This window comes from Corvus cornix, chromosome 7 (genome assembly GCF_000738735.6).
Source record: "Corvus cornix cornix isolate S_Up_H32 chromosome 7, ASM73873v5, whole genome shotgun sequence".
Taxonomy (NCBI): domain Eukaryota; kingdom Metazoa; phylum Chordata; class Aves; order Passeriformes; family Corvidae; genus Corvus; species Corvus cornix.
The window spans coordinates 29258203-29280387 of record NC_046337.1 but is presented as its reverse complement, the minus strand read 5'-3'; the positions used below and the strand labels follow the sequence as shown (position 1 = coordinate 29280387).

The 22185-nt window shown below is 39.4% G+C and overlaps 1 protein-coding gene and 1 long non-coding RNA gene across 8 annotated transcripts in view; one reads left to right on the top strand and one right to left on the bottom strand.

Moving 5' to 3' along the window:
- Positions 1-22185, bottom strand: part of LOC104693746 — a 51465-nt gene that overhangs the window by 5331 nt on the left and 23949 nt on the right. Inside the window, exons 2-8 of one of the 6 annotated variants that reach the window (XR_005602371.1) lie at positions 21777-22025; positions 19468-19549; positions 16953-17209; positions 16587-16806; positions 15148-15216; positions 11713-11996; positions 1742-9870 (exon numbers count right to left, since the gene is read on the bottom strand). This is a non-coding gene — a long non-coding RNA (uncharacterized LOC104693746). The remainder of the gene's footprint in view (positions 1-1741; positions 9871-11712; positions 11997-15147; positions 15217-16586; positions 16807-16952; positions 17210-19467; positions 19550-21776; positions 22026-22185) is intronic. The other 5 variants (XR_005602373.1, XR_005602370.1, XR_005602374.1 and 2 more) reach the window with 5 other exon arrangements.
- Positions 6280-22185, top strand: part of SLC39A10 (solute carrier family 39 member 10) — a 75121-nt gene continuing 59215 nt past the window's right edge. For both annotated transcript variants that reach the window (XM_019290269.2, XM_019290268.2), the window contains exon 1: positions 6280-6359. The gene's annotated coding sequence lies outside the window, so the exon portion shown is untranslated. The remainder of the gene's footprint in view (positions 6360-22185) is intronic.

The window sequence follows — 22185 nt, the reverse complement described above, 5'->3', positions numbered from 1 at the left end:
AGACTCACCTAATAGCTGAAAATTTTCACAAACGAAAGAATCCTTCTTACATAAGAAAGTGCTCTGAACAGAATATCTGCTAAACACTTAGTGCATGCCCCTGGAAGTCAGTGGAGCATTTCCATCCCCTCTTAGTTTGTAAGATTTTATAAATAAAAATCTAGTAAATTCTCAGGATTTGTAGCCTTCTATTTGATCCCTTTAGTCCTGAGTGTTCTTCACCATCCTCATTGGAACGTAAGCAGAAGAATTACATATTTGTATTTCTAAATGCAGATGAGTATTTTTCCCTTTGTTATAATCCACCAAACTGGAGTAGGATTCAACTAATAAACTACTCTTAACTCCAACTGAACCATAATATTGTAAGTCAGAAATCAGAAACATGTAAATGCAAACACGTCAAAAGTTGAATGTCTGGTGACAAGCAATCCATTGGCTTCTATAATTTTAATCAATATAAATTAGTTTTTGGGGGACAATATCATAATTCCAAGCAGACTACAGGAAGTAAACTACTCTGGCTTCTACAGCTCAAGTAGCAAAAGGAGTAAAAGCAACGCTTATTAAACAGGAAGTAAACTTGAGGGAAGGTTCATTTTCAAACCTCAAAACTTGGTTCTATGTCCCAAAGTAAACTGAGGACAGAGTACTGTCACCCGCTTGTGAATTCTCTTCTTCCAACTTTAAGAAGCCTGGGGGTTAAATAATGATAAAAATCCTTGGATGATGGGAACGCCTTTGTTCCAGGTGGTTATGCAGGAGGAGAAACACCGCCCTGTGGTACTGGGTTAAATCTCAGCTCACAGTGTGATCAACACTCCTGTATTTGGTGCTCAGGCAGAGCCTCCCTGGCAGGGAGAGGTTCCTGCACACACAGGCACCAACATGTCAGATCACCACAGGCATAATCACTGCCTCTACAGTGGGGGGGGAAAGAACTGTGAGAATAAAACTTGAGGCTAAAAACTGCCTACAGCCTAAACACTGGTGATGATATCACTTTTCTATTTAGGATAGAAAGGAAGGTAGGAAGTCCTATTATGTGCAGGGAAGGAACAAAGTCCTCGAGGCTCATTGGTGAAGTCTATTAATTGAAAAGTACTAATTTAACACACGGGTAGTAAGTGGAATGATGGCATCTCTTCAAATGAATTCATAAATTAAAAGGTATTTTACATTTTTAAGGGAACATTTTTGTTGGTTATAAAGAAATTAAGAAAACCGAAAACCTCTGAGTAAGATGATGTAATTAGATTCACAGGTTATCACTGAATGCTTGTGTTAAATGAAGAAAATAACATCTACAAAGGTTTTGAGCTTAAACTGAAAACTGTAGAAAGTCAGTCTCAAAGTCAGTTTAGTTCTTGGCAACTCTTCTAAGGACACATTGACTGATCTCTGCCCACATGAAAGAAGAACCTATACTTAGTGCCTTCAATAAATTGAAGCTTTGGATATTCCAAGAAGGTGCAGAGAATATGGGAGAAATATAGATTCTCAAAAAATGCCATGTATTTCCTTTTGCACAGTTACTGTGCTCCACACAGTGAGTGCTGGATGAGATGCACACTGTATATGGAAGAGAAGTCAGACTAGGAGAGCCCTTCTGACCTTAAAATGGAGATATAAATTAACTACATTTTAGGGGACTCAGTAGCACAGGCATCTGGACAAAAGAAGTTTTGTGAGAGTATTCCTTTGCATTATAATTGTGTATTTAATAAGACTTCATACTTACTTTTACTCTAAATTAGTATCCATATCAAAGTACCAGGTTGTTTCCCATTTGCTTCTTGTTCCTTTTTGCTTCATATTTCTCTTCCTTCATATTCTTTTCTCCAACTGCTTGTCCTTTTCCACTGTAGTGTCCCCAGCGATGTTCCTTCAGTCTTCACTTGCTTATCACAGTTCATTTTGCTTCCTGTTTCTTTTCACCATCACCATAAAATAGATACCGATAATGTGGCATTTTGCTGCTCTGCCTGCACTACTAAACTGATTTTATAGCTGAGAGATTGGCACAGGTAATAAATAATTTGCTGGTTTACTTGTGCACCTTTAAAGTATGTGTCACTGCTAAAATCAGAAAAGAGATCTCCTGCCTTACTGGACAAAGCCCTAAATGAATGTGTTTCTTCTCTTTTACAAAACCAAAAGAACTTTATTGCAATTGTAAATATAGCATACTCTTTCAGAAATAAACATGATGCTTCCTCAGTGAGAAATCTGAAGAACCATCTTGGGAGTCCTTTCTCTCATTGCCCATCACCAGGCAGACCTGTCAGGTTCTCTGCCAATGTTCAAGTTAGTCAGTGAGCACACTGGCACCACTGCCCCTAAATGGAAGTTCTTTTAAAAAACTACACTCCTAAATCCACTCCCACCTTTTTCATACAAGAGTTGAGTTTCATTTCTGTCTGCATTAACTTGTCACGCTGTGCCCCAAATTAGACATCGACCTGGCTTCCAGTGCACTCTGCAGAGGATGCAGAAGACACAGAAGTGTCTCACAGAACTCACTGATCACGCTGTGATTTATTAAGAAATAATGAAGAAACTGATTGGCATTAGTTTCAAAGCTTTGAACCGAGCCCTTTGAGAATGGATGTAATTGGATTGTATAATATTATAAGCTAGCAGACTTAAAGAAGAATTCTTTAACTTTGGGTTATATTACTAAGTATGCTGAAGATATTTTTAAAAAAAAAAAAAATCAAGCAGTCATTCCTCCGTTTGTGAAGGCAAGAAGAGCAAGTTAACCACTTTACAAAGCTGAACTATGACCCCCCTAGCTAGCTTCATCATCTATTTTGTGAATTAAACAATTGTTTATATATGTGACATATAAACAGATATAATATATATCTATTCTCACTGCAAGTTTAAGATCATACTTATTCATTGTGCAGCAATTCAAAGTAGAACCACTGACTGAAAATATGGAGACCCTAATCAAAACTATTTATAGACAATTAGTACTAAAGTAACTTTTCTCTATCAAGAATTTGCCAGTGGGAAAAGGAAATGATCTGAATTACTTATAACACCACATTTTACCAGTTAATCAAATAATAATTAATTTGCTTCATCTGAAACTTTTATTGTTGAGAATTGAAGTGTGTGGGTATTAAACACGGTCTTGTTTCATAGCTGTCACAGATTTTATAGTGCACAAGGAACTGTCATGACTTTAAATTAAGCTTTCATGTAATCTAACTTTTCACTTGAGCCTGCTCAGGGTCAGGATTTTTTTTTAATGCCTTCATGAAATCACAAAAGTAAAGCAATTTTATTTTGTACATGAGCATTTATTCATCTTAAAGCAAATGGTTGAGGCTACACCTTGTTCATTACCACAACTACTGACCTAGCCAGAATTAAATGAACTCTGCATTTAAACTAATATTCTGTAAACAGCAATGAATAAGGGCACCTAAACAGCAATTTAAATGCATCCATTTTGGTGGAATGACAATTATAAAAGAGAGACTTACTTCATATTAGAAATAATTTCCTGCCCAACTCAGCATCTTTGTATTATCTCCTGTGCTTATTTACTTTTCATATCTTTACCACTGTGGCTTTGCCAGATCTTTTTTTAAATGATAACATCAGTATCTTTCAGCCAAGAATCTTATTTGACATAATTGCTTCTCATATTAGAACTTTTCGGAAATTAAAGTTGATTTGGCACATTTCTGAGGTGATGCTGAGGACTTTCTAGACATCCAGAACTAAAAATACACTTCCAGAAGAGGCAGTGCTAAGCAGTTCAACCACCAAATGAAGGCTCCTAATTCAGCTGCTGATACTGACCAACACTAAGCCAGCAAGTCCATTCAGGGGACTTCTAAATTCAGTGGCAATAGTAAGGTTCCGTTAAACTGGAGGCTGAGAATGCTGAAGGTTTCTGGAATAAAAGATGGGGAAGAAGGTTCAGCAAGCATTTAGAAGCCCTTAGAAACAATGCCTACTGAATAAAAATATTATTATGTTACAGTATTGATATTATGGGACACCAACTGGGGTGCACAGTGATTCATTCTCACCTTCCCTGAACCCACATTGTGGCCATATAATCACGGCCAAATGCATCCTGTACACAAGTCTGAGTATCTGCTGCTGAAACCCACCTACTGCAGCACAGTTTGAGGGGCATGCTGCTCATTGTACGTTCCACATATTCTGTTTTACAACATCCACTGGCCAGAATCAGGAAATCAAAACATCCCTTCCTGCATGTGCCGCAGGGCATCTGAAGTTCAGGCTGCTGTTGTAGCAAGGTGTAGTTAAGGTCCTGAAAAACAGCTGCTCTGCATTAGTATCAAAGCAGGCTCCTGTTTGGGCACCGTAATCAATGAAAATGCATCCTGGGCAGTTCTGAAAATAGGCATGGATGTGTGGGAGTACAGAGACATTAAAACCACCCTTCTTAAATTGATCTGAAAATTAATTAAGATAAATTAAATCAAAATCTAACCTACAGATTGTCTCTGGGAAGACTTTGCCTATGATTGCACTTCATGTTTAGGTCTGCTGAATCCACTACAGAAATTGCATAACTTTATTTTGGGATATTATCAGATGGTCCAAATTTCCTCACAGCTCAGTTGTTGATTCTATAAAGTTATACACATACTTTAGACATCTTGATGAGAAGCCCAAGTGTAGAAGCTCATGTTCTTAGGCTTTCTATAAAATTTGACAGAGAATGGGGACTGTTATAGGACATGGTTCAGAATAACAGCTAAATTAGGTTCAAAAGGAGCACGAATATTCCCTCTTCCTTCGTGACTCTCAAAATTTTATTTAGATGGCACAGTCCAATACTTAGGAAAGACGGAGGCCTTATGTTATCCCTGAACTTTCAGATATACCCCAAGTACTACAACAGCACCCAAAATATAGTACCATAGGCCTAGAGCCATTTATAACAGGCTTGTGTTGCTTTTGCACAGGTGGAATCCTGACCTGGCCCCTTCAATCCTGAAATCTTCCTGAAATTTTGCTGGAGTTGGTGATCTGAAGAGTCCTGAAACAGTGCAACATTTTCAGAGTGGTTCACAGAAGGAAGCCCCAGGAGCACAGTCTCATTGCAGAGAACCTGGTAGGGAATTTCCACAGGACATAAAAGATCCTTACTCTCTCAACAAACAAAAATTAAGGTCCAACCAATTCATCCACAGAACAGCTCTGCTGTTCATAATACAGCAAGCAGGAAAATGCTCCACTGACAACACTTTATAACCTTTGAAGACAAATGTCTATGGTGCCAGTCCTTCTAGTTGCTTTCTATGATAGACTCCTTGTAGACTCCTTGCTAGATTGCTCTGGAAATTTCACGCTTGGAAAGGCAGGGCTCTTGTTTTGGAGAATCCTTTGGGGTATGACACTGACAATGTTTTTGTAAACCTGTCTCATTATCCAGCATTAAGAAAGGGTCTAATATATTTCATGGCACTGTGTGGCATAATTGCTTGTGCCTTTTTTCCCTCTGACTCTTCCAAAATGAAGAATGCGTCCATACATCCTCATGGGCTGTGTGTCATTAATGACCATCCAGGCCAGAGCTGCATATTTATTTCCATGCATGGCTTCACACCGTCTCTCTGAAGTCTCTACTTTTTAAAGTCATTCAGTCTTCTCTTGAAAATGTGAATAAGAGACCAGGTGATTTGTTCCCAAAAATAATCATATTCAGTAAGAAGTCTCCATGCTGGTTTTTATACACAACTCTTACCTCTAAGGACAGAAGTACTTTTTAAATCCAAGTGTTAAAGCAAGTCAAAGACAGGAAGGTGAATCAACCACGCACTCACAATTGGATGAGATAACTCAATGCTTTCATACTGCAGGATAGCTATTTCATTATCTTTTGCCTGCAAAGGGAAGCAGCAGTTCTGATTAAACACTATTTCATCTGTGCTCTTTGTAAGCATAACTCAGTGAAGATGACGGTATGATACAGCTGAGTTTTGAACTCTTGTGCTTGAAAGCCATATATCTTTAAGGCTTGTACCTTACGTGGATTCTCTCCTAATTAAGAACACCTGTAGAGGCCTGACCAGACCCTGTGGTTTGCAGCAAAACTGCCGAAGGGCTCTGAAAAGGCAGAAACTTTGTGTTGTCTTTTAACCTAAATTATAACAGGGTTCAAGCCTGTGCCAAGCAGAGTAAAACTATATAATTTATGAGCTATGAGGGCAGCTCTGGGCCCCTCTGAGGTGATTTTTATCAGTGCAGTAGCATAAACAGTTCTCCTTTACTTGAACATTGGGAACAGGGAGCAGTGGAAGGCCTGCTGTATAAAGGGGACCCAGCCTGTGCTAGGACCTCTGTAGCCCACAGACAGCCAGGTAAGTGTGTTCACACTGCTTTGCTTTTTGAGCAATGGCTTGGGAAAAGGTGTGCAGTGTGCTGAGACTGAGCATGGGCTGTGTGCTGTGGGACTGGAGGAGCTGCACTTCAAGGCCAATGATTTGCTTTTTGCTCTTAAAATTTTAAGCTTGTTACAGAGAATCTACTTTGATTCATTGTCTGCCTTTGTCTTGGAAGGCTCAGTTGTGCCAAACCAGTGGTGTAATAGAACTACCCACAGTATTACAAACTGCATTCGGCTGTAATGATGGGTTTGGGCCCTTGCTCTCTCTGGGTTTTGAAGTTGTGTTCCTATGAACAAGCAGGTGTTACTTAAGGACTGGTCCTTGAGTCAAGTGGAAAACTGTTAGATACAAGCAGAACATATAAAGAATTTATTTTTGGTTTTTGCTATTTATTAATAATGTAATTATATATTAACCATAAAAGATAGTTTGTAACTCAAAATGACAGTATAGAACAGAACTCAATCTATTCATTTTTTCTGTCAGGGTTTGAGGGGCTTTAGGAGACTTAGATGATAAGACATTACTGCAGGTTCATATTCTTCTCAGCAAATAGCAGGCAAGAAGTGGGAATAGCCTAAAAATATCAGCTAACTGGAAACAGAGCTAAGGCAATGTCCAGCTGACCCACCTCCAGAAACAACAGATAGGCTCCAGGGACATCTGGCTTTTGTTTCTGTCTCAGAAGGTTTGGTTTCCGTGGTGTGGAGGTTGGGAGGGAAGAAGGGGGGGCGGGGTTTTTGTTTGGTTTAAACTGACATTTTGACTCTAATCTTTATATAAAAGAGACACCTTGAAAATCTTAGTTCTATGTTTCTTTATTGCATATCTCCAGCAAGAATAAAACCTTTGTTGGTATTGGTTCCTGATGATTAAAACGACTACAATAGTTGGCGTCCTAATTTTAAAAAAACCAACAATCCCCTTTGAAGTTGCGCTAATTTTTATTTTCTCTGTAATGTTACATGCAGACTGCTGCAGAGGGAGAGCTGGGGAGATAAGTTTCAGGCTCAGCTTGCCAGCTGCAGCAGAAGGGGCCTTGTTACTTAAAAGCTTTTTCTTGATGGAAAGCTGCCCTTATTAAGCACTGTCAGTTGGCACAGCTCTCCTGTGCTGCCCAGTTATGCCCTGTAAGTCTGGGATAAGAAGCACTTCTTGCTAAAAGATTAAGAAGGCGACTCTTAGAAATGTTTTACAACATTATATAAGAACTGAGTCTGGCTGTAGGTTGTCCTTGGACTTGAAACAACCAGGATCACAGATCCAGCCTGAACATGAGCTTGGTGCTCTCATCTTGAAGTTAAGCCATTATGGTCTATGACTAACTCTGCAGTTTAGATTGGCACAGTCTCAAAGGAAGGTATTTCCCTGCATCTGGAAAAAAAGTGGACACAGCCAATGGCCTTCTAAAGCATACTGCAAGAAAATCGTACAACAGCTTGAGGCATCATGTGTAGGTTGTTTAATTTCTTCAGCATAATTATCCTTTTAATAGGTGTGCGCTAGTACCATAATCCTCCTTTCAGGATTCCAGTAGAAGACTAAATGCTTGGCTAGTTCAGGCCAATGACTTCTATGGGATCTGTACTGTTCTTTTTTGAAAATTTAATGTAATGGCTTTTTGTTCTGTAAACAGAAGATCAAGGTCAGATTTCTCTTGTAGGACTGAGCATCAAGAAAAGTTAGTCATTTTTTATTAAAAACTTGCAATATATGAACTATTGTATGTAATGCTGACAGCGTTGCTCATAGTGTGATTGAATAATACGATAACTTTGTACAAACAACACCTTCAAAATATACATTTTAGGCAGAGACCAGCAGTTTGTGTATAGGGGTTTTGTATGGGTGTTTGTATAGGTCTTCATTAACCAGGCAAGTCTGCTGGTCTACCACAGTTCCCAAGGTAGCTATGTGTCAGAAGTATTTCGTACTCATCCAGTTGTCTAATGTCTGCCTAGACACTGCCTATTTTAGGATTACTGGTTTCTTATTCACATCATTTTTGCCTGACAGCTGTGCTGGTTCTAGTGTTGAGAAACACATAGATCTCTCTAAATAACCTCTTCTCAGCTTTTTTCTGTACTGTTTGCATTTAAGACTCAGTGGTGTTCAGGGAATTGCTTTGGAGTCAATCATAACAAAGATCACCATCTACTGATCTCTACCAAGATGTTCTGAGGATTTTACACTTCAACAAAGCCTCTTTAAAAAGGCTTTTTGTGCTTAAAGTAAGATCACTGTGTGGAAAAGTTCTTGTCATAGGACTGGACAGTGGAAGTTTGCCAAAATCTTACACTTCCTTCAAAAGCTTCTGTTGGGTGTCCTCTGTCTTGACTTGGTGCTGGGGGTACTGTGTGTATCTTGTTGCTGTGACTTTTCTTCAGATCAAACAGAATTAGCAGCTCCTCAAACTGAGCATGCAAGCTCAGAAAGACTATAGGAGACCTCCCACATATAGGATATGTGCTATAGAGAACATGCATTCTGTAATGTGAATGGGCTGCACTTAAATGAGAAGATAATGTCTCTCTCAGATAAGTGCAGTGTGTTGCTGAGTACAGAGATAAGCCCACTCTGGAACAAAGCAGTGCAGTGTGAGCCAGCTGCTGAAAGACTGCTGAGCACAGACATCAGGAATGTATCTTCACACAAGCAAGATCCCTGCAAGCAAAAGTAGTGCCATGACCTAAAAGGCCGAGAAGTCGCGCTGAAAATAAATGGATTTGTAAATCATCCGTTTGAACCAGCCTACACTCTGAGGCAGGAAAGGCAGCAGGAAACCTGAGAGTTGGGTGCTTTGCACTCTTTGTCTGTAAGGCCTTTGGTGGAGGGGATAACTTTCTGTGATGGTGGAAGGTCACTCAGTAATAATCACACAGGAAGTTTAGCAGTCACTTTGAACACGTCCAATTGTTGTCCAACCACGATCCGGTTGGTTCTAGTGGCATAGTAGGTGGGAACAGTACACCAGGGAGTTTGGGGAGGTCCATGATGAAGTGTCTGTTTTACTAGAAGAGAAGCACAGCAAAAATCGTAACTGTTATCTTCACTGTCATCAGCTCCAGCTGGAAAAGGATATTTGCTAATACCATCACTTCTGGTGGACTTGGCAGCATTAGGTTTGTGGTTGAATTCAATCTTAAATGCCTTTTCCAACCTAAAGGATTCTAGAAGATGATCTGGATACTTCTATAATTATGTTCTTATCTGGCTATGCAACTGGCCACAATCACATCAGGTAAGAGTCTGGAAGATCAAGAAGTGGCAGCATGGTTACCAGAGAAGGCTCAGTGCATCTTCTGTTGGACTTCTGTACCCTGTTTAATCTTTAAGAAAATGAGATTAAACACAGCAGTTCTTTTTAGCTAAGAGAATTTCTCGGATGGCAGAAGGAAAAGCACCATTAAGAAGGTGCATGAAATCAGGACAGGCTGCCAGAACAGAGCGATGTCTGCTGTTGATGCTGCTGCTCACTGAGCCTCTGTAAGGCAAAGGAAAATCTGTAAGATATCAGTGGATGACTGGGATTACATATGTTCCTAGCCTCAAAAGCTGAGGAAAGGAGGCAGGAAATATTTGGGGTTATGGAGGGAGGCAAACCTGTTTTGCACAGGTTTGAAGAACAAGCCAAAAATGGGTGTTATCAGGTGTGGAATACACAGCACCACAAGGCATAGCTACATATAGCTTTGCACAGCTTTGGGTTTTCTTCTAAAGAAAACAATAGATAGGTGTCTCCTGGGTAACAGGAGCGGGGGAAATGGTGCCACAAGGACTAAAAATAATCAAATCTAAAGTGTGAATTCTGGCTGTGCCCATTAAACTCTCAGTAAGCCAGAAACAAAGTACGGCTTAGGTGGCAATCTTGTTTAGGGGACAGGGTTTGGTTGTGCTCTTAGAATTGACTTTAAATGCAGCTGGGTGACTGCATTGAAAGGCCTAGAAAAACTGAGAAAAACTAATTGTACTCTCTGTAAGACTTGTGTGGTACTCAAGACAAACATTTAAATTTTGAAAAAAATCTACAGATTCCTCCCCTCCTTTACTTGGGCACTTCTCATATGAAGCTGAAACAACCCTTTCTCTTTATCAAGATAGAAGTTTAACCCTACAAACTTTCTTTACTCACTTTCCCTTCCAGCTAACCATAAAATTCCATGTGTGGGATGTAGCTAGTGTGTTTTAGGGGATCAGAGCCACACCGTGCTGGTAACTTTAATCCCTCAAATGCTTTGGAACTGCTGTGGTCTGTGTTCCTTGGATGTTTCCACTGATGAACATTGCTTATTCACACTGAGCTTCAGTACAGTTCAGCTGACGCTGCTCTAGTTTTGATCCATTATGCAACAGAAATGTCAGTGTGCTTCACTAAATGCTAGCTGTGATTTATGATTTCTTTTTAATCTGTGCTAATTTGGGGGCTACTTGGCATTTATACATAGCTTGAAGAAGTGTATTAGCGACTCAAATATTGTTGCCAGGTTTCTGTGGTTTACTTTTGCCCATACCAAGCACTAAGCAATTAATCTCAAGGTCTTATGTATGGCAAAACAAAACAACCTCTCAGAAGTTGCTTACATTTGTTTGAGAAAAACTTTCATTGGAAATGAGGAATTTGAAAGAAAGAAGAACAGAATATTTATAAACAATAACTGTATGACAAAATGCTTCTGTAAGAAGAGACTAAATTTAGCATTTGCAGGACTTTTATCCATGTTCTGGGTATTCTCAAGCACAGGTAAACCATTTGATCAGTAAAACAAAAGATCTTGTGCAAGTTGTCTACAGTCCTTACATGCATGTTTTTATAACGTCTCCCTAAGAAGCACCTGGTTTTTTCCATTAAGCTATTTTGCTCCATTTGAGAATGTTTGATAGACACACCTCAGGTGAAACATTGTCTTTGAAACTGGTGCCAGGTATTGTACAGATGAATTAAATTGCCTCCAGCAAATCTTGAGTGAACAGGGGCTGTACAGCCTATGGCCATCCACACTGAAAGTGACTGTCCTTTTAGTGGGTACAGAAAGCCACAGAGCACCTACAGTGCTGGGAACATTTGAGGAGCCACAGCAGCATGCGGAGCTAAAGCACTCCAATGCCTGGGGTTTTTCTGCTGCAAAATGGAAAAAAACTCACTGGAAAACAATAGAGAAAGAAAACAAGATTTAATTTTGTTTGTTTGTTTTGTTTTCAGCTCTGCACCATCTAAATATGTTGTATATTTTTAATTTTGTAAGCCAGAATAAACCAGCTACAGAACCGTGTCCAAAGTTTTGGATTACATAGGACAGTGACTGCATACCTGGACCAGGTACCATACCTTACCATACCTTAGGCTTCCTCCCATTCTTGGTGAAATCCCCAAACTTTGCCCAAGACCATGCTGACAGATGACGTGTGAGCGCTGCAAATCTTCCTGAATCAAACCACATCAGCCTCAAATGGCTTTTTCTAATAGGCCAAGATGACCAAGAGCCTTGTCAAAAGGGAGATAGATTGGCCAATGACCAGTGCAAAAGGCCAAGTCTGGGTGGCCACACAACAGTTCTGGAAAAGTTTTCCTCTCTGCTTGATGCCATTCCTTGCTGAGAACCAGAATGAACTCTGTAAGTGACAATATATAAAACAAGGGGCACTTAAATCACCAAATTACTTGAAGCAAACAAAGACTTTGATGATGCAGGTTGCTTTAAAATATACCTGTGCCTTCAATGCAAGTACAGCTCTAATATATCCTCTTTCCATCTGTCTAGCTACACATTCCAATCTCATAAGGGATTGAAGGGTTACTCTTTTGGGGGGTTGGGGTTTTTTTCTGAGAAATTTGTGGGAATTAAGACGGAAAATGTTTGAACAATACCCTGTTATTACTGGAAAGTTTCTTAATTGTGATAGTTCAGAGAAATCTTAGCAGAGTGTTATCAGAAGTGTAAAATGAATCCAGGTAAAATAGCTTTTGCAGAGAAGGTAGCAAATATTTTTGGATTTCCTGTCATGAGGCATGCTTTCAAATCTTTGTAGTGGAAATCAAAGAGACTGGGTGGAAAGGACCACCAGCCAAATACTTTTGGTGTTTATAACAGGTGTGCAGGAGGTACATAATTTGTTACAGCCTTTGCAAGCTTCATTATAATGCAAAGACAAGGATGTAAAATAACCAATGTTTTTAGAATTATATTGCCTCATTTTTCACACCTTTGGACATGTTGGACACTTTTAAACAAATTTGGCAGGAGAGCTTTTAAATATAGCGAAATTCACCAAAGTTTTATGAGAGCCATTGTATGAGCAGGGAAGAGAGTTCCTGTAGTGAGTGCCACAGAAGTTGCCCATGGATATGTCGGTGTTGCCCAGACTGATCCTGCTGAGGTTTGAGAGAAGCTGCAGGGGCTTCTCCAAACAAGCACAGTGTGCCACAAGAAACATGGGAAAGTAGAGTAGGAGTAGCTAAGGGTGTGGCTCTGAAGGCAAGAATATGGCTCCTGTCCTTCTGTTCTGTGCTGCTAACAATTCTTAAACCAGCTTTTTGTAACAGCTCACTAAAGAGCTGTTCTCCCCTCCTAACTGTTCCACTACTATTTAACAAAGTGGAAATCTCACTTTTCTTCTTCTGCATGAAGCAATGGACCTGGCTTTCTTATACTCTGTCTGCATCACAGCTTTCTTTAAAACACATCACCCAAAGCTCAGCTGCGTGGTTCCCCAAAAACCCTTGCCTACCTTCATGTTACCTATTATCATAATCTCTTTTGTTTTAAATGGTTGGTCTCTATGGTTAAATCTTATCTTTATCCCCTTAGGGATCTTATCTGTCCTGCACTTGTGGCCCCATTTCCTCTTCTGGTGAGCCCTTGGAGTGCTCTATGCCTTTCCATGGAACTGTTTACAAGCTGCTTTTGAGGGCACAGTTGTCACTATAAGACTAAAACTGAATCCAAAATCAACTAAATATAGCTGTTCCACAGGGAACCATCTTTTCTGATAAGGCCAATAAATTACAGGAAAAAATAGAGATCTAGAACAAGTCCTGTACAGCCAAGACCTGAACAATGGCTAAAACAAAACAAGGTTCAATACAGCCAGGAAAAAAACCCAACAATGTGGCAAACAAAGCAGTGCTGTTCAGGCAGCTTTGCCTTTCTTCCTACCTAGGTGAGATGCAGTCTGGGCTTTTGCCTGCTGCCCAAAAGGCAGGATTACTGCTGTGTGCACATGGGGGTCATGAGGAAGTCAGGGCTAGAGTAAGAAACATGCCCCACCAAATCCACCACTAGCTGTGCCAATAATGGGCGTATACCAAAGGAATCCCACCACTGCTCTCCTTAATTCTTGATTTAAAACTGGGATCCTGTGATGAAGCAGACTCTACAGTTTCATCTTATTTAATGGGATTTGATGGGGGGCAGGAGAACAGTAAATGAAGAGCCAGCTTTATTTCTATAGCTGCTCTTTTGAAACAGTATGGAATTGATAGCCGTGCAATAACTTTGGTGAACTGTGGAAAGCCAAAGATCAGAAAAGGGACTGTAACAGAGATGCTAGGCAAGGACAACAAGCTACAAGATGCCATGAAGCCCACAGTTCAAACACTGACTTGGGATAGGATAGATTGAGTTACTATGTTCAACTTTAAAAGTAGGCACTCATTTGCATATTACTGACATCAGGGTAAGATTTAGAAGATAAGAATCTGTACAACCCATTGTGCTGTTCTCTCTTTGTTAGCCTGCAGAGTGAGAAGGATGCTGGGGTTGGAAGGTAGATAGCATTTTGTTCATCTTAATGAGTGTAGAGGTCATTCATATATTTTTAAGTCATTAGCATCATAGAAATAAAATTTTCCAAAAAAAAAAAAAAAAAAGAGCAGGGGAGCTTGCAGACTCATTTTCTACACAATTTTTCATGGAACTTAGCTAGTACAAGGGCGAGCTTGTTCACAAATCTAAAAATTAAGTACCTTGACTTTCATTTCATTTGATTCCTCTTCAAAATACTTTCTGACCTTCTGTTTTAAAACCAAAAAGCTTTTTAACCCTCTTCCTGAATGTCATAAAATTTTATAGAATTGTTAAAGTTAGAAAGAACCTTTAAGATCATCAAGCCCAATTATCATAGAAAATAATATTCAAGAATTTAGGAAAAATTGACTGCTGCTGCTCCTGCACTCAGTGCCTGCCCTGATCCAAAATTAGCTGCACTGGGAATGTCCATCTTTGCTACTTTCTAGTTTGAGGAGCTGTCAATAGAGCTAATAAGTGCTAGGAACTCTACGGAAGCTGGGCACAATCAGCGAGTGTAAACCCATACCACTGTCAGATACTAAGATGCCCAGGCAGGAGGGTCCAAATGGCATTTATGAGATTCTATCAAAAGCTTTTTAACTTGGCCAAACTTGGATGGATTTTTTTTTTATCTTGAAACAGCATAGGATTCCCCCTTGACATGTGTTCCTCTCATTCTCTCATTTTGTTTTGTACATACAGTCTGCTATGTGAGGCATAGAAAATTGTTACCATAATTCTTGGTAAATAGCTAGAACTGGCAGAGCTTTACACACACACACACACACTCTTAAAAAAAAAAAAAAACATCCAAACTCAGCCATGCACTGGGCATGGAATATTTAAGCCCAAATGATAAACAACTATGAGCCTTGCGAGAGAGGAGTGATGAGCAAGCACATTAATACATATTCATGTTACAAGCTTTGACATTAACCATTTCAGATTATGCTTTATCTGTTGTGTTCACTTACCTGTTATGAGACTGGTGAAGTGAGAAAGACAAATGAGATTTTATTCTTGGAGGGTTTACATCTTAACATCTGAAAGTCAGAATGTTTTTGAAGAGTGTTTAGTACATACTGGAAAATAATAATATTTGATATGAAGTTACAGAGAAACATACTAATCTTGTAAAATATTCATAATAAGGTTTTCTTTCCTTCATTTTGGTTCATCATCATTAATAAAATGTATGTAGGTCAAACGATTTTCATTGACAATTGCATAACCTTATAGAGTTGCTACTGGCTAAAAATAAGTAATCATCCTCTCAGCCTTTTTTCTTTTTTTAATTAATGAAGACCTAGGAAAAAAGCAAGTTTTCAACATATTCTTGGGTGGACATCTTTCAGACATGACAAGATAAAAGTAGCAAAAACTCTTGCATTAGAAAAGGAACCTATTAATCTACCAGGCCACAGAATTTATCAAATGAGTGAGCTGAATATAAAGGTGAAAAAAAGATGGAGTACCAGATACTCTGAAATGTGGTATTGCTATTGATTGGTGCTGCTGAAAATGGCTGCACCAAACGGTGAAAAGGTAGTGGAGATGGTGAATAATTAGACATTAGTAAGGTATAATTTCTTTGTGTTTTAGGAGTGACAGCACAGAGGCAAATGGCAGGAATTAGCTGGAAGTACTGTACGGGGTGTGTTTTTCTCTGTAGGTTAATCAATAGTTTTTTTCCTAATAAAGTCTCCAGAGGTAATCATACTGGTCTACACAACCCACTGTGCACAGTAACACCGAGTCTCAAGAGGGCCAATGCATCTTCTGCCTATTTCAGGCCTCCAGCTTTTCGTGTTGCTCAGAGAACATGGCTTCTTATATAGTCTGTCCAATCAAGAGATTACAGAAACTCTCCCCATTACTGCTTAGGAAGTGAACTTTCTGCAGGAATGAAAACAGGATGTAAACTAGCACATGTTCTGCGGCACAAAATGTGCTTACACTAAAGATCCCCTGTGGAAGTGAACACAGCTTTGGGCCAGAGGGAACCTTGATAGATGGAGCAGTTAGTTTCCCTTTCTCTTTCCAGTTTCTCTGTAGGAGGGCAAAACTTTGAGTGGTTATCTATCGTAGCAGATGCAGTGGGGACAAAAGGAGATGTGGAAGAGATGTTTATTGTAAGACCTGAGTGAAGATACATATTATCTCTAGCAGTACAGTATCCCATTTCCTGTATTCAAATATTTATTAACATTACAACAGAGCCACAGATGTTCAGTTTAATGTTGGTGTAAGGAAATTAGAAGGCTGGAATCAATAATCTTCCAATTCACAAGTTTTAGGGAAATAAATAAAGGATAGTGGAGAATGAAGACAAAATTGGGCCAGTACAAAAGAGAGAATGGAAGTCGCACACACAAGCAAGATTCCAGGAATCTCATGCAGAGCAGGAAATTACCTTGAAGGTCTTGGGGCTCTTTCTGTTCCAGTGATGTAATGGAAATGGACTTGGAGAAGTATTTGATCTCCTTGAGCTACAGGTGGCTTGAATCTTGCTATTACTTTAGCTAGCGGTGATCTACTGACATGAAGCTCAAAAAAGATGTAGTAACATGGTCATGGTTTAGAGAGAAAACCCTTCTGCAGCAGGAAGGGAATCAAGCTCTTCAGGGGCAGCACTGATGGTCAAGGGAAGGACAGAGAGCAAAACACACAGAAAAAGGAGAGAGCGCACAGGTAAGTGTCCTGATGAAGGTAAAAGCAGTACTCTAGGTTCACATCAGAGATTCTACATGAGTAAACACAGAAGTGAAAGAAATCTTACCAGTGCCTCACTGAAGGGGCAAAAGTCTTAATCAGAGCCTGAAACAACTACAGAAAACAGAGCAGTCAAAAGCTGTGGGTTGGCAAATCTTGAATTGTTTTCCTTCATTTTCCACCCTCGTCAGTCAGATTCCTTTTCTTCCGGTTTTGCTTGCCCTCTCTTCCATTCCCAGTAGAATTCCTCTGTGGTCACAAATGATTAGTCAAGTTTCCTTAGTATCAGTTCTCTCATGATCTGATCTTCTTTTAATCTTGCAGCTGAGAAATTATAAAATGGTGGGATATCATATGTGTCAGGCTTTTTTTTGTCATTGTTTGGGGGGTTTGGGGTTTTTTGTGGCCTTGATGGGGTTTTTTTTGTTTTTTTTTTTTAATACAAGGCACATGCAGATTATCTTATCTCACATTAGTTCTGCTTGGTCCAAACCAAAACATTCAGCACTAGATAGTGGCTGGATCTGAACACTGATGCATACAATTGGCTTTTGATTCCATGTCAGTGTAACTGAGGAAAATGAGCTCCTCTCCAGAGATGTATATTTACATCATTAGCATCTAGACAAGCCAGCTGAGATCAGCTCACTGTTTCTCTAAATACTATGCTCTATACAAAGCAAGACTGTAAAACCTTTGCAATATGAAGATTAAAGACGATCAGCCCTTAATTAACAGTCTGTTGGGCAGCAGGCTGCAAGTTAAAAATCTGAAATACAAGAAAGCAAGTCTTTGTTCACAGACTGGCTGAACTGTGGTTTCAGCACACAGTAAAATTGCAATCTTTTACAAATAGCTGTCTGCCAAATGAGTCACAGTAATATCTACATGGACGCTCTTTATCTGGCCCTGTAGTGAAGTAATGCAGCTTAGACAGAATCTTTGAAAAAAAGCCCATACTCTGTCTTGGAAGAAATCTGTTTCCATGTAGAAACACTGATAGCTTTTCAAGGAAACTGAATTGACAAATCATTTTATTGACTCTTCAGCATAAAAAACAAGAGCAGAAAGTCTTAGAGCATTAGGGAAATAAATTCTGGTGTCTTTTTTACTGAAACACAGGACATATTGTGTCCTTCAAGCACAGGCTCTGAAGCTTCCTGAGATACAGTATGAATTTTAGGGTCCAAAGATGTGTACAGGGAGAACTGAAACACATCTTTTAAGCTGAAAACTGCTAACTAGGTGAAGTTCATTTTGCTCCTTCTCTCTCCAGTGAACAAGGCACACAGCATTTTATACTCCATGTTACAAATTTGGGGCCTTTAGAGAAAAGGAGTGTGCAAGGGACTGGGTAGTGAAAATCCAACACGTTTTGCTGGGGAATAGGTAGGCAGCAACTTGAGTCCATAGACTTCGAAGACTTCCATGCATGCTTATTTTATGCAGATAAATAATCTTGTTTACTTCACTGAGTACCTCATATGTAAAGCTCTGCAAATCTGTGTGTGCAAGTTAAATGCCTTCTGCTGATCCTGCAGGGACTGTCTGCTCCTCTTGTAGAGCAAAGCTGCCTGCAAGCCTGTATTACTGCCTTTAATCCTCTGTGTGTATGTGCATTGTTATGTGACAGTGTTGCATCCCTGTGAGCATTCCAAAGCATTAATCCACTTCTGAGAACACTTTATTGCTGACCTAATGGTAAGCACACAAATGCAGAGAAATGAGCTGCTGATCTACAGGTTAAAAGATTTAATAAACAGGAATTTTCACAGTCAAGTTGCAATAAATATTGTGGGTCTTCAGTAACAGCAGATTGATCTTACTCTGGTGTGAAACCTAACTGTAGTGTATTTTAAAATATCATGAGGTACTATCAACAGTAATTCTTGCTAAAGTTGCACTGGAAGAGGTGAATAAAGTTTAGTAATTGGGCCTTTACTTGAAATGTAAACATATGATTTAACAGATTGCTGGAACAGATTATATGCATAAATAAACCTGGATTGTGTTACTTCTTAAGGATATTAACTGAGGTTAACAAATGCTGCATGAACAAAAAGAAATTGCCTGGGATTCCACTGTCAGCAGTTTAAAATGAATTCCCTGCTGATCTCGTGACAAGCGTACAACCAACCCCAGTTAGACCTGGGGTTCTCGACTGTGTTGGCATTGTGATTGTCTGAAACTGAATTCCAGGTCCATCTCCCTGCTGCTGCCATGCCATAAAAGGGCAATTTTTATATCAAGCTTATAAAGCATTTGTCATCCTCTAGATGTTAAAGAATTTTAGCAAGTGATGTGTGAGTTTAGGATGTCAGGATAAATAAGGTATGAGCTTGGAAAGAAATAAACTTTAAAATGCCCTCTAGCTTTTTGATTCCAAAGGACTTAAAGCAAGGAAACAACAACAATCACATCCTGTTTTGTCACTTAGTCATGTCAAGTGCCAGTAGCCATTACCATTCCTTCAGCCTTTCTGTCCGTATTCCCAGCTGTTCTCATTAATTAAGCCAAATGTGCTGGCTCTATTTAGAACCTCTGCAGTTATAATTCAACTCTTAATACAGACTTAATCATACCTTCTTGAAATTCACCTCTCCACTGGAAATGGCACTGGTAACCAGACTTTGCTTTCCTTTTTGCTCTTGTCTCTTTCTGTATCTGTTATATAGAAATAGTTTTGGTTTGTTTTATGAGTAGAAATACTTTATGGATATGGGCTGAAAAGAAAAGGAACTGAATTTTCAAACTTAACTAGTGATGGATTGTAAGGGGTTTGTGGGGTTTTTTTGTTGTTCTAAGTATTAAAATGCTCCATAATATTTGGTTCATTTCTCTGTTTCACAGATAATGTTTTATCAAGAAAAGTTAAGAGATCAAATAGTTTACGAAAATATCATGACCAACTGAGTTTAGAATTGCTCATTATCTGTACAGCAAAGTGGGAAACTCAAAGGGGCTAGTTTTTAAATTAACTACCTGAGCCATGTAATCTAGCAAAGCCTCCAAAAAATGAAAAGTATGTTTAATCTGGTAATGACTTTTTTGATCTCTTATTACCAAAGCAACATAATTAGTGTTGATTTCTGGAAAGTTTCTCTCCAAAATCTACTTAACTTTACTCTCAATATGGAAAAAATCTCCCTTAAACCTCTATAGCAAAAATTTAAGGCTGAGATTTTTGAGTCCAGATGCCCAACGCCTTCTGGAATCTAGTTGAAACAAATGGACTTTCAGAAAAGGCCCAGCCCAACATGTTGTGTTCCAGTAGTTTCAATTAAGGACACATTTGACTTTACTGTGGCTGTAACTCAATGACAGGAAGCTCTGATGTTTAAAATAGAACTCAATAATTTATTGTCAGCATTGTATCTTCCTGATACCTTGATGTTCCTCTTCTCCCTCACCCCTCATCTGCCGCAGCTCTTGAAAAGAGCCAGAAGGATCCATGCAGAGAGTGGCACCTCCAGCCTTCAGCCTATCTCCCTGCAAGCAAGGATATTATGCCCTTCTCAAACTGCAGTGAACCTTGGCAGGGGGCAGCTGTTCCATAAGCAGCATCAGAATATCTCCTGTTGTACCATACTTCTATCTAGGCCTGCAGAGGGTTGGGATTTTTGGTTTGGGATGGGGTTCTTTAGCACTCAGCTTGGCAGCTGGGGTGAGTTATTGGTACTGCAGAGAATGGATAACCATGGTTACTCAGTGTTTGAACACTCAGGAACATCATTAACTTGTCTTCCTAGATGGTGTGGGGACAAGCTTTCCTTTGTACTCCTTATCCAGCGTCTGTTTTGGAGTTACTGTGCAATGCTGGTGCTGTGATATTGGTGCCTTTTACATCATAACTTATTCTGCCAGTGAGGGGTCCCATTCTTCGTTATTCTGTGGTGGAGTTTTTTGGGGTTGGTTTCTTTTTTTTTTTTTTTTCCTTAGTGGTGCTGGCTTGCTCTCAGCTTCATTTATGGCCTGTAATTAGCCATAGGATTTCAGTAGCTTTATATGGACCTACAGTTAGCGTGGACTCTTAGCATCATAATTCAAAGTATTCTATCCTTAGCTCTCCTAATAGCTTCTCGTAAATGAGTTCATATATATGTCACTTGATAATTATATATAATATATATTGTGTAAAGCTGGCAATATAGCCACTCACAGCTCCTTCTAGACTCTCCAATGAGAATAGTTTTATTCTTTGTAGTTTTGGGGGTGTGGTTTGAAGGTTTTGAGTTAGGTTTTTGGTTTCGGTTGTGTTTCAATTTTGTTTGGTTGGTTTTTTTTTTTTAAATGATTCTGCTAATCTGTTGTTGTTAAAACCAGATGATGCTGGTATATGTCACAACCACTGAATGTTAGTGAAGCTATTTCTGTGTTCTTACTTTACTTCCTTTCAGTTCAAAATCACTATATGCTGGTAGTTTTCCCACTTACAATCACTGATGTACAGAGTTAATGCAATACCTCTGTATTTTTAATACTGCACTTGGGTCCAACTCACAGGTACTTCCCACATGGTTAACGGTGCTCAGTTCTAAGCTGAAAGCTTATCTTCAACCCATCACTTCAGGCAACTGTTTTGAATGGGAAAGCTTCCTGCATCAAAAGAAATCATGTGCATGTTTGTGTGTGGCCATCACTTGTTGTTTGCTGTCTGGAAAACACATCTATATGCTATATTATGTCAATTTTTATGTTTAAACAGTCTACATAAAATTCTCACCTAACAATGGTCATGAGCTGCAGAGTTCCATGCTAAGATTAGCACATCTCATAGCTGAAGAGTTACTCAGATTTTGTTTGGGCCCATCTCAATAAAGTCCATGCTAACAGAAATTTTCCACCTTTTTTCTGCTGCCACTCCCCCAGAGCATTTACAGTGTTTGCTTACCTTGGGTCTCAGGAGGGAAGCAGTCTTTCCAGCCCAGCTGCTGTGTTAGCCTTTAATCAGGTGTTGGGAGGAGCCAAAGTTAAAACTTTTACTTTTTTCCTAGATTGATGACTTCCTGGCTTTCCTTCATTCTTTGTTTCTTGCTTAAAAGCCCAAATGTATGCTTTTGGATCCACTGAAAGGTACAGGGGGCTTTGGAGGCCCATGCAGCAAAGACTAAGGACACTTCAGCAGGCTTCAACTTAGGAACTAAAGAGAACAGCAAATGCTAATCAGGAGACTGCTGTCATCAAAATTTTTCTAGTCTGTAGTGGTGAAAGTCTAAAACATCTAAACTGATCAATAGCTTTAAAAAGCTGACAGACTCTCTTTCTTTGAAGCTTTTCCCAAAACGGTCCTTTCCAAAAGC